The following is a 16,909-nucleotide window of genomic DNA, read 5'->3' as shown; positions in this document are numbered from 1 at the left end:
GCTAGAGATCTTACCCTGCACCCCTAGGGTACAAGCCCAAAGACTCTCCCCAGAAAGGTGGTCTTGGAGAGCAGGAAACAGATGAGAACTTTGCTGCCACTATGTCGTGAAATCCTACCTCTTCCAGCTGTCCTCTTCCTCTCTGGGGAGAAACGGAGATCCCCTTGGAGTCTCCTGATGCTGGTTAGAGGAAGAAGAGGGAAAGAAAGGGTTAGTGAGGTATGTGCATGTGACTTCTGGGGTCACTTCTGTCCAGACATACACTCTTATTCCAGGATTCCCTTCCCCTCTAGTCTGTACCAACAGAGATTGCCAGAGCTGGGCACGGAGCCCAAGTTTCCCAGGATGGCATCCTCCATCATTCCAGCTTTCATCCCCACCTTCCATCCTACATGCCAGCCCCAGACAACATGGTTTCATGCACCCCTGGCCCTGAATGGAGCAGAAAACCAGTATCTGCATGTTTGCTCTGAGCTGCTTGAAAACACAGTGTGAGCAGAGGAAAGTTCATCACCACCTGAGGAATGCAGGCTCTTTGGGAAGACCTCGAATTTCAGGTACTGTATAACCAGAGGAGACAGCATGGAGGGGATGGCACAGTTCCTCAGTGTGGCCCAGAAGCCCAGCCCCTCCCTCTCTGCTTTCCTGTCACTTTACAGGACGGGGGTAAAATTCATCACATCCTAGTGACATCCTGGCTAGCCAAAACTTAGGCTAGTACCACCTTACAGCCACCGTAGCAGAGAGGAGGTGGCAGCAAGGTCACAGCTGTGGCCCTCTGAGCCACACTGAGCAGTGGAGGAGGCCCTGTCACTGCACACCACCTAAGACAGGGACCAGGACACCACCACGAGAAAGCCTGCCCACTTCAGGTTGAAGACCCTGAATACAAAAGTTCTCAAAATCTAAACAGAAAGTTTTGGCAGGGAGGGGACTAGATCTCAGATCTGGGGAGCCCAAACTGTTGAAAGTACTGGTTCCACGTGGGAGAGACCCCAGTAGATCAGGGAGAGTTTAAGTTCCTCCTACATGAGAGAAACTCTCAGCATGTTAACTGGTGTGGAGTGGTATGGCTAGAGACTTGGTGTTAGTTGGCTATCTGTACAGTACCATCAGGCAGTGTGAGCCCTGGGAACCTCATGGATCATGAGCCAGAAGAGGGTCACAGATGAAGGAATCTAAGGTTCATACATGTTCTCATGTGTCAACATACGTACACCATATACGCATATGTGCGGCCTTGGACATATGCACAAACGCATGCATGCACATGCATTATGACGTGTGTGCATGCACACAAAAGTGTGCTATCTCTCACATACAGATTCATGTGCATACACATGAACATACAGAATTTTCATTTTGGAGGGATTTTTGTTTGCTTGTTTGTTTGTTTGTATTTTTGAAACAGAATCTCACCCAGCCCAGGCAGACCTTCAACTCACTATGTATCCAAGGCTTGCCCTGAACTCCTGATTCTCCTACCTCCACCTCCCTAGTGCTATAAATTACCATATCTGCCTCGAGTGTTCATTTTTAGACACAGAAGTGACCATTCCTTACTTATTCATTGAAAATACTCAGAACATTGTCACAGCCTGAGGACTGTGACCCACCCCTGCTGCTGTGTGATTGCTGTGTGACTGTGCCACAAACAGCTCTGTGACACACAGAAACAAATGGAGTCTTGACACTTCAGTTGTCTGTGGTACTGCACCCCTTTGAGTGGAAGAATGCACAACTCTTGGCTCTTAACATATCCCATGGTACTTGTGGACCAAACTTCTTTACCATCTGCTTATCAGATACCTCAGCCATGTCCATCCCAGGCCATGAGCATCTTGCTACCACCATGTCCTGGTGTGCTCATCAGCATGCCTGTATCAGATAGACTCACAGTGAAGTACAATCAGAAGGGGCCTCTTGTCTTGCTTGTAGACTTGAAGCAAAGGTTCTGCTTCGGGGATGTCTGTTTTGGTCCTCTCCCAGGGGATGAGACACAGTGTCTCAGGACAAAGGGAGGAGTCTGACGGCTGGTGAAGACAGATGTCCAGGGTTCCACTGCCCGGGGCACCTCTGAGGAGCAGGAACTGCATTTACTGGCTCAGAACTGATAATGAGTTTTTATGAGCTCAGGGGAACACTCAGAACACGTATTAATGTCAAGAGTGCCCGTCAGCCATGCAGCTTGAGCGAATGTCACACATTAACGAAATTAAAGGCTCCAGCCAGAGGCAGCTGCAGGCTTCATGTCAGGAGGTTGAACAAGGCCCGGCTCTGACAAAATCACTTTCCACATCAGCTGCTCCCACTGGAGTGTCTCTAGGGCAGACGGATCCCACCTCCCTCACCTTAAAGGAGATGAACTGTTGCCACACAGCCAGGAAAGACAAGCCCCTGCCAAGCCCTATCCCACAGAGGCCACTCTGCTGGGAGCCCATTCCCACCCCTTCTGCCCCTGGGGAGAGTGGTTGTCACCCATGTTCCATTTAGAGAACCCTTGGGAGACAAGAAAAAGGATTCCAGGAAGCAAGTGTGGAAAGATGGTAGCCAGACGATGTGGGCAGTGACCCCTGACCCGATGAAAGGAAAGGCCTGGAGCTGGGCGGGAGGGGCTCACTCCCACTCAGCCTACACACTTGTAGGTCAGATTTATCTTGGGCAAAGCTCGCCCTGAGGTCTGAGGCTTCCCTGGCTGAAACCAAAAACCAGCTCAGCAAGGGGCTTGAGCACAAGGGATCTACGTACACAGAGTCTCAAAGCCTCACCTGGGAGAACGAGCCAGGTTTGGTGACGTGGAAGCTGATGGGGGACTCCCTGAGAAAGGCAGCAAAGAGCCTGACGCCAGGCTCCAAGATCATAATCACTTGAATTTTAAGTCCATCTAATAGTGCCAGTTAATTTAATTAATTATGACCTCACTTTTTATATGATACAGTCTGGTTTCTGAGATGCTAAAAAGTAATTCTGAAAAAAGTGGTACTTTAAAATCTTCCACAGTGAGACTTTAGGTCGGAGGAACTTGTGGCTCACTTGCGCTCTCTCTCTCTCTCTCTCGCTCTCTCTCTCTCTCTCTCTCTCTCTCTCTCTCTCCATACCTTTTGATTTAAATACAGGAGGTTGGAGATGGAGAGATGGCTCAGCAATTAAAAGCACTAGCTGCCCTTGCAGAGGACCTAGGTCCGATTCCCAGCACCTACCTGCAGCTCATAACTATAACATTGGCTCTAGAGGATCTGATGACCTCTTCTGGGCTCCTTGGGGACCAGACACACATTTGAAGCATACACATACATGCAAATAAAACATTCCCCCGACACACATATTAGACAAATAAGTAAATACATCAAGCTGGCATAACAAGGTGTACCCACCCCTTTGATAATGACCCCTGCCTTTGGAATGTTGCCTCCTGCGTCCTCATAACACAGAACCATTATGAAACCAACATGACATCCATTGCTCTGTGGTTTCCCAGGAAGCCTTCCTCCTCTAGCTCCTTCTAAATCCTTCATCTCCATGGCTTCTACTCATGTCCACCCAGGCTCAATTTCACGATTGCCTGTCCACTGGCTGCGGAGGACATCATGGCTTTGAGGCCAGTGTCCAGCTTCCATTCCCTCCAACCTGCTGTCTCGGCTGTCACAGCGAGCATGGTATCTGTCTGCAGTGGTCTCCTTCTGCCAGTATACAGATCTTTATCATCTGATCTCCCAATGACCCCCAGGCCTCACAATAGGAACACACGCTTGTCAAACTGAACTCACCTAAACCCTGCTAGCATGCTGGGCTCTGCCTTACTCATGTTCTCTCTTCCAGGAATTCTTTGTCCTTTTCCAACTACAAGCTTTACCTCCCCCAATGCTTGCCAAACTCCCAAACCCGTCCAAAACCTTCCTTCAGCTATGTTTTCTGGTGAATCTTCCCAGTATCACCACAGATATAATAAAACATGGTTATATTATGTTCTCCTAGCAATTTGAGTCTGGGTATAGGAACAATGTAATATATATTTTCTGTTTTGTGATTTTCCCCCACCTACTACACTATATTCTCTGCCATACTAGGAATAGTATCTTTCCCCATTTATTGCCCTTCTCCTTGTGAGCCTCAGGCCTAGGCTCAGTAAATAACAGTTGGATAGATGGATGTGCAGCTGCTAGGAGAGATGGATGGAAGGCAGGAAGAGAATGAACCATGGCTGCAAAGAGTAGTTAAGTTGGAGTTGGTGGCAGGAATAGAGACATATAGGGTGGGCGGATGTGTGTGGGTGGGTAGGTAGACAGTTGAGGGCTAGATGAATGAATGAGGGGTCGATGCATGGGTGGGTGAATACAGTGGGCGTAGGTCAGAGATATGGGTAAATGGGCAGGCACAGAGATGACTGGGTGGACGTGAGGGTGGGTAGGTGAACAGTGGATGATACGAGGACAGATGGAGGACAAATAGGATCATCAATTAAGGGGTCAAGAACAAGGACCTGAAATCTCCAGCACCCATCAGCACTGTGGAAGCTAAGGAAGAAGGATCCCTGGGCTAGCTGACTGGACAGTCTAGACAAATCAGGAAGCTCCATGTGCAGTAAAGAGACCCTGTCTCAAAAAATAAGGTGTTGTGTGGTTGAGGAAGACACCCAGTGATGATCTCTGGCCTTCACATCACACACGCACATGTAAACACACACACATACTTTCTCTCTCTCACATCCCCCCTCACACACACACTGGTGAATATGCTATGTCTATTTATTTACTTCAATAAGGAAATTAGGAGGGAAGGGGAGTGGCCAAAATGAGCAATCCCTAGCCACGACTCTCAGAGTCCACCCCCTCTTTCTCTGAGACTTCTGCCTAGAGAGCAGATGTGTCTCCTCCTCATTTGCAAGCCAGCATTTAATCAGCAACAGCTGGACTCTGGAATATTCCATACATTGTTTCATGATAGTGTTGAAGAACATGGGTTTAGTCTCCCTGTGTGGCAGGACCCAGTTCAGCAGGCTGTTCCAAGAGGAAAACCGCCAGCCTTTTCCGGGCAGTTCCTGCCTGAAGCCTTTCCACTCCATCTCTTTCTTTCCCTGTCTGTGCCTCCCTGCTTTACCCTGGCTTCCCAAATCACCTCCTAGTTCCTGGTGAGTCCTGAGACCAGGACTCTGGGTCTTAGGTCCCTGGAAGAGGCTGCGGTTTCCAGGCGCAGCTTTCCCTGAACACCTCACGGGGCATCCATGCCAAGTCCCAGAAACCAGGCTGGCCCTTTGCCACCTAAAGGCATTGTCGCTGACAGATAAAAGCTCCACAGTTCATGGCTCCAAACCAAGCCATGGCTTTGTTTTGCTTTGTTTTATATTAGCTACATGGGGGGTTAGTTTGGGAGCAGAGGGCGAGCAGGACCCAGGCATTCTGGGATGCATTCCTGCTTTGTCCTGTATCTCATGGTTCCAGATGACTTAGCGAAGCTGCTGGGGTGCTGAGCACACCCGAGGCTCAGCAAGGCTCTCCACCTGCACTTGTCTGGTTCGGGGCGGGGGCGGGATACTTCCACACCACTCTTGTCACTCAGCCTCATCAGGACTAGTAACGAAGCCTTGAGTCAGCCCACTAATTGTGTCCCAGGGTCTCAGTAGGATGGTACTGGGACCATAGCGTGCTCAGTGGACAGCCATCACAAGAGCACAGGGGCTCCAAGCACTGCAGGAAGTGTCCTCCAAGGGTCTTATAGGATGTCAGGATCCCCACCCTTTCTCTACAGGGCCTCACCAGGATTCAATTGCACATGTGCACTGTGGCTCCCGTCACCTCTGCCTGTAAAATGGGCAAGTTATTCATGTTTCCCTTGCAGCTGGTGTGGGGTAGGTGAGAGTAGGGTTCAATTCAAATGTGAAGTGAGGTCCTGGGGTGTTCTTGGCTATACTCTTCTCCAGACCAGGGTCAGGTGATTCCAGATAGGATGAAATGGGGCACAAAGGAAGCTTGACGCCAGCTGATAGCAGGAGGACCCCAGGGCCATGTAAGATTCCCCGTCTGAGCCAGTTAGCAGCTGGGGGCCTGGGGAGGCGGAGAAGACAAATGCCAGTGTACCAACCCCATGGATTAGCATAGAAGCTATAGAGTCCTGGTGCCCACTGTTAATAACCCTCCTGTCCTGCCTCCCATCTGTTCAGGGGCTTGGGGACTGTCTGTGACAATGGCACTTGCTAGACATGAGTCTCACTGTGACTTCCTGTGCAGGTCTGTCTTAGACAGGGGAAGGAGACGGTGTGGCCCAGGAGCTCTCCTGCCATCAGCTGGCATCAAGCCGCTTTTGAGCCCCATTTTACCTGATCCTGGCCTGGAGAGGAACACGACCAAGAATATTCCAGGAACTTACTTAACATTTGAACCCTACTCTTACCCCACTCCCCCACCAGCTGCCAAGAAAACATGAACAGCATAACCATTTTATAGGCAGAGGTGATGGGAGCCACAGCACACATGTCCAGCTGAATCCTGGTGAGGCCCCATAGAGAAAGGGCAGGGATCCTGACATCCTAACTCCATTGGCTGCTGCTCAGCCATGATTGAAAACTTGCGGGCATTTGACAACAGAGGAACCAGCAAGCCTTGGTGTCTTCAGGGACTTGTCTGTAGAGGTGGAGCCTAGACTGGTTTGTGCCTGGTCTTAAGACCCATCTTCAAGAGAAACCTGTGGAAAATGTGGACTTTGCAGGACTTCCAGCAAGAGATGCATGTTCCTAGACAAGAAAGTGAGTATCAAGAGGGTCCGAGGCACTGTCCAAAGTCACAGAGCTAAGCCTGGAAGAGGGAGAATGAGAGCCCAGGACTGCAGCCAAAGTCACTCAAGCTATGACAACGTGCACCTGGTAACCAATGTCATTGTGTATGGCCGTCCTGGAGGCACCCAAAGTGCAGTGCTCTCGTGCCACTGGGCTGCCTGAGTTTCAAAGGCTTCTGGAAACTCCCATGCTCTGGCCCAGGAGTCTAGAACGAAACCAGTCTCTGTGCTAGTGTTGGCTTTGGTGTGATTTGTCACCACACATTCTAGACCTTTAATGCCACATGGCTGCAACGTGCAGCCTTAAACCTGTGGACTACGTCTTCAGCACTTTTAATGCCACATGGTCTCAACGTGCAGTCTTAAACCTGTGAACTACATGTCTTCAGCTATTTTGCCTCCTGGAGAAGCAGTATTTAAAAAGCCACATGGTGGTAACAGAGCTATTTTAAAGTGGCCACCCTGCCGCTAGAAAGGAAGCCGAAAGCTCAGAACTTGAACCTGCCGCTGAGGGGAAGAGCCCAGCCTGTGGCAAACCACAGCTTTCCTTCGCAGCTGGGGCTATTAATTCAGACTTTATAACCCACAGGGCTGTGGTGGAGCCCAGGCAAACTGCACCTCAACTCTTTGTAATTCTTCCCTGGTCCCACATAAATATGCGTGAATGCAGGAGGGGCTGCAGGAGGTAGGAGCACAGGGCTATTAGCATTTTGATAGGGTCTCCCAGCACATGAAACTACAGGGCTTTAAAATTCATAGTGCAGAGATTAATACAGCCCTTTGCAACTCCCTTCGCAGCTGGAGGTGGCCAGCAACTTTTACCCCTTTTAGGGCCTTGATTGAGAAACAAAGTTAGAAATCCAGAGAGCCTAGTTCATCCTAAAAGAGAAGAGCCAAGGCCATTTTCTATGTGGAATGTGTCCAGCCCTCTGAACTCGAAACGGCAGAATCAGGAATGAGGACTGGGAATGTCCGTACTCTAGACAACAAGGCCGAGTTCCCGAGAGGAACCCTTGCCTATCCCCAGCAGCTTGGCTCATCTGTCTGCCACGGACAAAGGCTGGCCTCTTCACCTCAGAGCCTCTGCTGTAATCATTGTGTGCAAGAATAATTGTCGCCTGGGACGAGAGGCTCAGGGAGGAACCTCAGCTCCACAAACCCCTGAACCCCAGCAACTCTGTCCAGCTGAGGAAGGAGACAGGAAACGGGAGAATGAAAAGCAGTGAAACACAGTGGGTGACCGCAGCAGTTCTGGGGGGTGCCTTAGGAGGACGGGACACTCTAAAAGGAGGCCTCCTCCATCTGACTGTGATTCTCAGCTGCTCACGTTTCTGAAGTCTTCTTGGCTATTCCTCAAACCAGGCTGATGAAAATGCACATGCCTCTCACTTTCCAGTATGCCAAAACTAAAACCCAAGACGGCAATACATACATCACTGTGTGTGGAAGGCGTGACTGTCTCGTGTCTCCGTGACCAGGATACTCGGATGCTGTCAAGACTTGCATCATAGGGAAAGGCAGAGAGAAGCCTGGCCTCCCATCACCAATCAGCCCACCCAGAGAGTTCAGGACTCTCTCAGGTTCCAGAGGAGTGAACTTTGCAGGGCTACATAGGAACTTGCAGACATCTTTTCCTCCCTTGTAAAAAGTATCACTCCCAAGGTTCTAGTTTTATCACCCTGCACAGGATACTAACCAGTTTCACATCCTCCCCCAGTGCCTGCACCATCGCTGCCTCTGGTCCTCAGAACTGCCGCCAACTTCCTGCTGGCTCCTTCAGACCGAGCCTCGTCGGCCTTGGACCGCGTTCACACTAGATTTGTATGTGGGTCTGGTTTTCATTTTTTGTCGATTATACTGACAGTACATGCTCAATTATATGTGTGCTGTGTCTGTATATGAATACACATGTCTATACACACATGAACAGAAATTATTAACAAAATCTCTGCAGAGACTCCTGAGTAGCAGAAATCGAACTGGCGCATGACGGTCCATCTTCATTGCCTACTGAGTTTGGAATCCTCTAGAAGACACGTCTCTGGGAACGTCTGTGAGGGTGTTTCCAGACTGCTCCACACATAGAGGATTATTGGTGGCACTGTTGTGTGGGGTAGGGTCCAGAGCTAAAGAGGAAAGAACAGGAGCGCTGAGAGCCACAGCATCCATCTCTCCCTGCGTCCTGCTGGATGTGATGTGACCTCAAGCTCCCGCTGCTGTGAACCCTTTCTCCCTGAGTGGCTTCTGTCAGGTGTCTCGTCACACAATGAGAGCAGACCCAGTGCGTGGTTTCATCAGTGCCTAGTTTATCAATGGAGCTAAGTCGGCTTGCATTCTCCCTGACCTGAGCACTTTTCTTGGGCAGGAAAGACTGGAGGAGCAGGTGCCAGAGAGGTGATTTAGGGGTGGGCAAGTTTGGGTCCCGGCACCAGTATCAGTCGGCTCAAAGCTCCTGGAACTCTAGCTCCAGAGGTTCTGCTGCCTCTTCTGGCCCCCACGGGCACCATACTCACAAGCACCACCCCCACAAGCAAACACCCCCACACAATTTAAAATAATTCTCGAAATTAAAAAAAAAATGGAAAAGAAAAAATAAGGACCAAAAGGCAGGGGGGACATTTCAAACTCTTTCTCCATATGAGTGAAGGCAGAGGGGACTTTCTACGACTTTAGACAGTGGTGGCCTGCTTGTAAGGGGCTGTCATCTCTTGCCTGATCCCTCAAAGTTAGCGCTTACCAATAAACTGGTAATATTTCAATTTTTTACATTCATTAATAGTGTGTGTGTGTGTTCATGTGTGTACCGTGGCATTTGTGATCTTCAACTTTGGAGACTCAATTCTCTTCTTCCAACATGTGGATTCTGAGGCTCATGCTGGGTCGTTGGGATTAATGGCAAGTACCTTTCCCACTGAGCCAATTCTACAGCCCTCAGGTTTTAATTTAGTTATTTGGAACATTCTAGCTGGCCTGCCTCCATTTTGGGTGGCCTGCTGGGGCCTAGTAGAGCTCAGTCCAAAACAATGGCCTCTCATAAACTGTAATTAACAACAACACACACACACACACACACACACACACTACACAGGGAGAATACGGGAAGGAACACAGGCAAAGTGTTACGTCTCGGTAGTTGGCACATGCATGAATGTGGCTCTGATAAACAGAAAGGAAACGGGCAAACATGATTTTCTAACTACAGACTCGTGCACGCTCCTTACTGAGAGTCCTCAAGCTAAGAGCTAAGGCAAGCCGCTTGCTTCCCATAGGCACTTCCCTAAGCCCTCACGGATGGACTAAGACATTGAGGCCTGCACCCTTGATAAGAGAGGGTGGCTCCAGTCCTCACAGTGTGGACGGGCACAGCAAGTAGCCAGAGATTCCAGGTCCAGACACTGATTCACATCTAAAGCCCAGGCGTCAGTCTCAGAGCCTGTCTCTCTCTGTCCTCATAGACGCTTGCTGCCTGCCTCCCAAGTGGAGAAGGAAGAAGCAAACACATCTGTCGGGCTGCCAGGGTCAGGCTTGCAGAAGATGGTGTCCCCACCCACTCCCAGAACACAGAGCATGCTGAGAGCCAAGCTCAAGTCATGCCAGCCTGAATTGAACTCACATGTGTCTCCTCATCATAGGCAAGCGGGCTCTGGTTTCTATTCTGCACTTCCCATCACATGGGGACAGTGGACTTACAGAGGGATCCCCTACCTCCTCTGACTGTATCATCACCCCAACCACAATGAAGGACTGGCTGGCGACGGCATCAGAAAGGGGCAGCTTGCCTCCAGCCAGCAAATGTCTCAGTCTACAAACTCCAGGGGACATGGCTTGTCTCTAACTCACTGGCCTTGGCCAAGTCACCACACCTCTCTAAAACACATCTCCTTGTCTTTAAAATAAAGGGGACCTGAGCCCTTTTCTAAAGTCAGCTTTTCTTCACTGGCTCTCCATCTTCACAGGGGATTTTACAGTCATTGGAGACTCTCCTGATTAATTCTCACAGAGGGCCTCATGTAGGGGGTCACTGCCAGTTAAATCCATGTGGAAATTAGGTTTTGAGGGAAGAAAGTTATAAGATGTATTAAACCAAACTGGGTGGGGACTGCAAAAGAAGGGAGTAGGGGGAGGGGCAGGAAGAGATGCCTCACCAAAACGGAGCTTTCTTGAGAATCAGCTCCTATGTGACATTGCACTGACCACAATATTTAGTTGGTTAGTTAGTTAGTTAGTTAGTTGGTTAGTTAGTTTGGCAAATATATTTTCCCTGGTTTCCAAACACCTGTAGGCTTAAGCTCAGGCAAGATCATTTGGGTAAATGCTGTGTCTCAAAAGCACCCCAAGAAAAGGCTCCATTTTCTCCACTTCTCAGTGGACACCCATGCAGTCTTCCTTTCTAACCATAAGGATAAAAGGAGAAAGATTGGTTTAGAATGTCAGCTGCTAAGTAAAAGGTGTCTCTGGGTGATAATCAAGGGCCCAAAGAGACATAGGAGAGAGACCTCTTTTGGAAAAAAGACAGGGCTGAGGAGAATGACCTGAGGAGATGCACCTGCTTGGTTCCTGGCTGAGTTCCTGAGTTTACAAAACTGAGCAACAAGCCATTTTCACGGCTGTCCATCAAAGAGCATATGCGTGTGCTCCAAGCATCTAGAACTGAGTTTTAGTTCATAGCCCCTTATCTTAGTTTCTTTTCTATTCTGCAGCAAAACACCACGACTAAAGCAACTTACGGAAGGAAGAGTTTCTTTGGGGCTTGTGGTTCTAGAGGAATAGGGGTCCATGACCAGCATGGCAGGGAGCATGGCAGCATGCCAGCACGCAGGCAGGCAGGCAGGCAATGCGCTGGAGCAGCAGCTGAGAGCTCACATCCTGATCCACACACAGGAAGCAGAGCAAGGTGGGAGAGGCACAAGTCTTTTGCAACCTCAAGCCTGCTTCCAGCAACAAATCTACAAGAGCGCACCTCCTAATCCTTCCCAGAAAGTTCCATCCACTGGGGCCCAATTATTCAAACTGGAGCTATTGGAGCTCTTCTCATACAAACCACCATCCCTACCGCATAATGTTGAGTCAGCTTCCTATTCTAAACATCCAGGCATCTTGACTGCAGGTCACAGTTCCCCATCCTTGGCCAGCATGCTGTGTTTACTTTTTCCACTGGCCCGATTAGCCCCTTTGTGAGCTCACAGGTGCCTCAGAGAGCCATGAGTATCATGAAGCCATGTCTAACACAGCACTCCATCTGATGAGAGAAGCGAAGCCTGAACAGGCCACTGGCTCTGCTCAGGTGAATTGCATGCACATCACCCAAGCAGATGCTTCAATTCCAGCAAGGCACCAGTCCAAATCCGGGGCCCCACCCAGGCCTCTGGGAAAGGAAGACATTCATGAATGATTATTTGTGGAACCTAGTCGAATTCAGACCTTAGGCTACATGGTCACACAACTAGCTACCGATTCCTCAGGCCCTAGGCTGTACCCAGAACCTCCATGGTTCTGTCTATTTGTTTTCTTTTAATATTGCCAGACATCAATAATTGATCTTGGCACTCCTTCCTGTTGTGCCTGGATAAAACAGCCCCATCCACTCATCATAGGTCTCAAGGCAGACCCTACTAATCGATCAGCACTGGCATTTGAGAACCAATACATACACATGTCTGCCAGGGACGATTACAGCATGCTGCTCCTGCTTGTCACATTGCTCCCCAAACCCTGGCTTCTCTCTCAGTAGATCAGCCTTCCTGAGCCCTGAGGGATTGGCAGAGCAGAAAAAGAACAGAACCGAGCCTGACCCCACCATTCTTCTCTGGTTTGGTATGGTTTTGCTGTTGTTGGTATTTGGTTGGTTCTGGTTCGTCCTCCCACCCCCAGGTTTTCACAGATGACAAACAGGTCCAGAGGGGTCTAGCCTTGTCTAAGGCCACCCAGCGAGGCTGCATAGAGCCAGAGCTTGATTGATACCACAGTCCTTCTAATTCACGCTGTGTCTCCACACTCCATGGAGTTTTTCCTGGTCAATTAGAAGCCCCTGGTAAAGTCACAGCCAGGGCTTTTCAGTCCACCTAATCACGCAGCTCACTTCTTCCCGCTAAGCAGTAAATAGCAAGTGTCAGCCCAGGCTGGCTGGTGACTGGGCTCTCTGAGCAGAAAAGGCCAGGCCCAGAGTGGACCCGCCTCCTCCTCCTGCTGATCCTGGGCTTTAAGAAAGAGATTTGCACTAATGCGAGCAAGATTGGGAATCCAGCATTGCTGAAAATTGCCCCTTTGCGAGGCGCTAATACACACAAGCCTGAGGAGGAGGCTGTCAGAGGTGTTTCTGTGCGCCCAGGAGACCTCTGTTGTCGGGCTTCCTGTCTTTATTAAGCTGTGCAGACAGGCTCACAGTGCGTCTGGCTGCAAATGAAACCCAAGCTATCTCATTTTCTTCCCTCAGCCAGGCCAGACGCTCCTTCTCACATCCTCCCCTCCCCCATTCATGGTAGAGATCAAACAAGGAAAACAAACAAAAAAACAATCCAAACCTCCCCAGCATCAGCAAGTCTGCCTTTCTGAAGCTGATCTGGGCCTTGGAATTGAGTTGTGATGGAGTATCCTCCTTTCAGAGCCGGTGGGTGCTCCCACCCAAAGTCTTCTCCTGAGTGGTAGGGTAGAGGGAAGTGCTGGCCTGCATGGCCACCAGACCCCTAGCCATGCTATTCCACTAGCATGCCCCAAGTCTTAAGGCCCCACAGTGTGCAAACAATAGTCACTGGCAGGTAACAGTCTCAACAGCCATGGGAGACACTTCAGGTCAAACTGTAACACCTTGCTGTACAGGCCTGAATTTGTAGGGCTTCAGACAAACCTCATCTCTCCCTCCCCTTTCTGGGCCATCTAGCAAACACCATAGCTTCTGCACCTTAGGTCTCCATTCTGCAAAGCAGGTATAGAACCCCATTTTAAGGAGACTGCTGGGCACCATAGAACACAGTGTGCGGGCCCAGTGGGTCCCTGGCAAGAGAGCTGTTTCTGTACAAGTGAGTGGGGAAGGACCCGGTGCACTTGACTTTGTCTTACTGCTCCCCCTACCCCACTCCCATTAAACTGAGGCTGTGATAACTCACCCACAGTCACACAGCTAACCAAGATTAGAGTTTGATCCCAACCTGTGTGACTGCTGGAATCTGCCTCAGTTTCTCCCAGTCCCATTGAAACACAGGGAACATTCCAGCAGCTCTCAGGACACTTCCTTCTAGAAGAGCTTCATAGTAACCCCTTTGTTGCTCCACAGAGATGTATGTGAAGACACATACAACTTTTTGATGATATTGTTACCACTGTTACTATTTTCCAGAGAGAACCTTTCATCAAGTCCTACACACACACATACACACACACGCACACACACAGATATGCACACAGACACACACACACCCTGCAAATAGGTTTGAATAGATCTTTGCATATGGTTGGGCTACTTGAAACAAAAATTGTCCATTATTTAAATTCTATTACATGGTAACTACTTTCTTAAAAGAATATTTTTATTTGAACTTATTATGTGGCAATCATCAATTACTTACATTCTTTATACCACTTTAAAAAGAAAAGATTATCAAATAAAAGGGAGGGAGTGTGTGTGTGTATATATATGTGTGTGTGTGTGTATGTTTATATACATATTCGCTATATATATACACATATATATCATTCCAGTTATAAAAAAGACACTTGCCCTCTTATTTTATTTAGACAACACCCACAAGATCCACAGCTTCTGACTTTTCTTCCCCTTCTCAGACTCTGAGGTGAACTCGGTGACTCTGGGGTTGGAAGATACCCCAAGACTCACCAGAACTCGTTTCTCTATGAGAATGAGACATCAGAAGATCGCAGTGGGGCTGGGAGATTGTGCAGTCGGTATTGTGCCTGCTATGCCAGCCTGAGGCCCCAAGTTCAGATCCCCAGTATCCACAAAAGAGCTGAATTGTGGCATGCATTTCAACCCCGGGAAAGAGGTGGTAGGATCCACTGAGGCCCACTGGCTGGATAGTCTAGTCAGATCGACGAGCACCAGGTCCAGCCTCTTTTTAGACCCCTTGTCAAAAAAATAAGGAGATCAACAGAGGAAGACACCCAACATTGACCTCTGGCTTCATTGCACATGTGTACACACAAGGACCTATATATGCATGTGCATACACCCACATATGAGCAGATACACACATGCTCACACAGAGAGACCCAAGTCTTGGAGGGTCTGGACCTCTAGTCCAGTGCTCTCCATCATGATAGGTGGAGGACAGCCATTTGCAGGCCAAGTGTGAACTACAGTCTAACTTCATTTACTTTGTGATGATGCTGTATTCCCAGGCCCACTAGGGTCACCAGGCTCGGAGCTTGGTCTCCTTGATGTAACAAGGCACAAAAGAGAGAAGGTCCCCAAGTCCCCAGGAAGCTCAGCCTATGCCCATCAGCAACACCAAGCACCCTTCACCTGGATGGGTGTGCTTTCTCACTGGATGAGTTGGCAGAGCCTCAGAGGCCACTGTTCGCCTTGGCTCGGCACCTGGCTCTCTCGGCAGAAAAAACAAACCCTCTGGAAAGAAGCATCAAACAACAGCCAAAAGCCCTTGAAGAGAAACAACACAGTGTGGAACAGAGTGGAAAGGGCAATGGCCCCCACCTTTACCTGCTGCTGTTGCAGTCACAAAGACCTCAGGAGGGCCTGGATACTCTTCCTGACTATGCCAAGCCCAGGTTTTTGGACCCCATGAGATAGAAAAGCCAAGATGACGCTTGTGGGGACCACAGTGGGTTGGGCAGATAGCATGGAAAGGCAAGGGATGGCCGGGAAACCATGAGGCAGAAGTCCCACAGGCTGCCTATTTACTGAGGTCCCTTGTCAGGCAGAGAATGACTGTGGCCATGCATGCAGCTGACCGAATCCATCACAAATCTATGCCTCTACCTCAGGCAAGTGAGCTGCGCTTCCAACGCACTCCCGCGCCAACCCCGCCTATGGTGCAGCAAGGGTTCCAGGGCTTTGCTGGAAGGTGCTACTTCCCTCGAGGGCTCACCAGTCGGCAGGCTGGACATGCACAGAAGCCGGAGTCTCTGGGAGCATCATTTTGTGTGACAATGAAATTGATGATCAACCAGCGAGCTTCCCCTGCCAGGTGGAATGACTGGTGTGCTTTATACAGTGACTCACAGAGTCCCCAAAGGTCTGGGCCCCAGCAGTCCACAGAGGAGAACTCCCTTCTTTCTCATGCATAAAGGATTGGCCCTCAAATCCTTGATCATGGGATCTGCTGTTGGAACTGCCCCACTAAAGCAAGGCAGGCTGATACAGGGTGCGTGCGCGATTGCCAAGCAGAAGAGTGTGGAGGAAGCCACTACAAGTTAGGGGATTGGGTAAAGGACAAATATCAGTCATGGCTGCCACGCTGGCTAGGGACTTGAACACAACCAGGTGGTTGTGTTTAGACATGCCTGTCCCTAACCCCTGTGACAAGTTGCCTCCTCTGATTCTTGTAACTGGGAGGGATCTGGGTGTTTGAGCCCTCCAGACCCCCGAGAGATGGTCCTTTTTCCGCTCTTTGCATCAAGCCCTCAGGCATTGCATGTGGGGTCCATAGGGCCATTCTATGTGAGCGGAGCCAACAAGTCAGCCTCGTCCCCATCATTCCAACGGGTGCCTGTTAAACCTGCTGGGTTTAGCCACAGGCAGCGCCTGCTCCACTGGCAGGGTCCCTGAATGTCAGGAAGCAGGTGGCCCAGCCTATTCCCCAGGAGGCTGCACACACTTGGCCAGCCTGAAAGCAATCTGTCTCAGCAGTAGAGATGGCCATGTGGGGGCAGGGTGAGTGGCAGGGAGCCATTCCCAGCAGTATCTCTGGGCCCAGAAGCCATGAAAATGGTAGTTAACTCCAATTTATCTCCCCGCTCCAAACTGAAGTTCTGTTAGTTCATCAAGAGAGCCCAATCCTGAGGTCATAGGGGGGAGCAGTGGGCAGGATCTGGAACCTTTCACCATTTAGCCAGTGTCTGTCCCTGTGCTGGGTGCCCGTCTCTGTGCTGGGTGCCCGTCTCTGTGCTGGGTGCCTGTCTCTTGCTGGGCGCCTGTCCCTGTGCCGGGCGCCTGTCCCTGTGCCGGTGC

This window comes from Chionomys nivalis, chromosome 9 (assembly GCF_950005125.1).
Source record: "Chionomys nivalis chromosome 9, mChiNiv1.1, whole genome shotgun sequence".
Taxonomy (NCBI): Eukaryota; Metazoa; Chordata; class Mammalia; order Rodentia; family Cricetidae; genus Chionomys; species Chionomys nivalis.
This window is presented reverse-complemented; position numbering follows the sequence as displayed.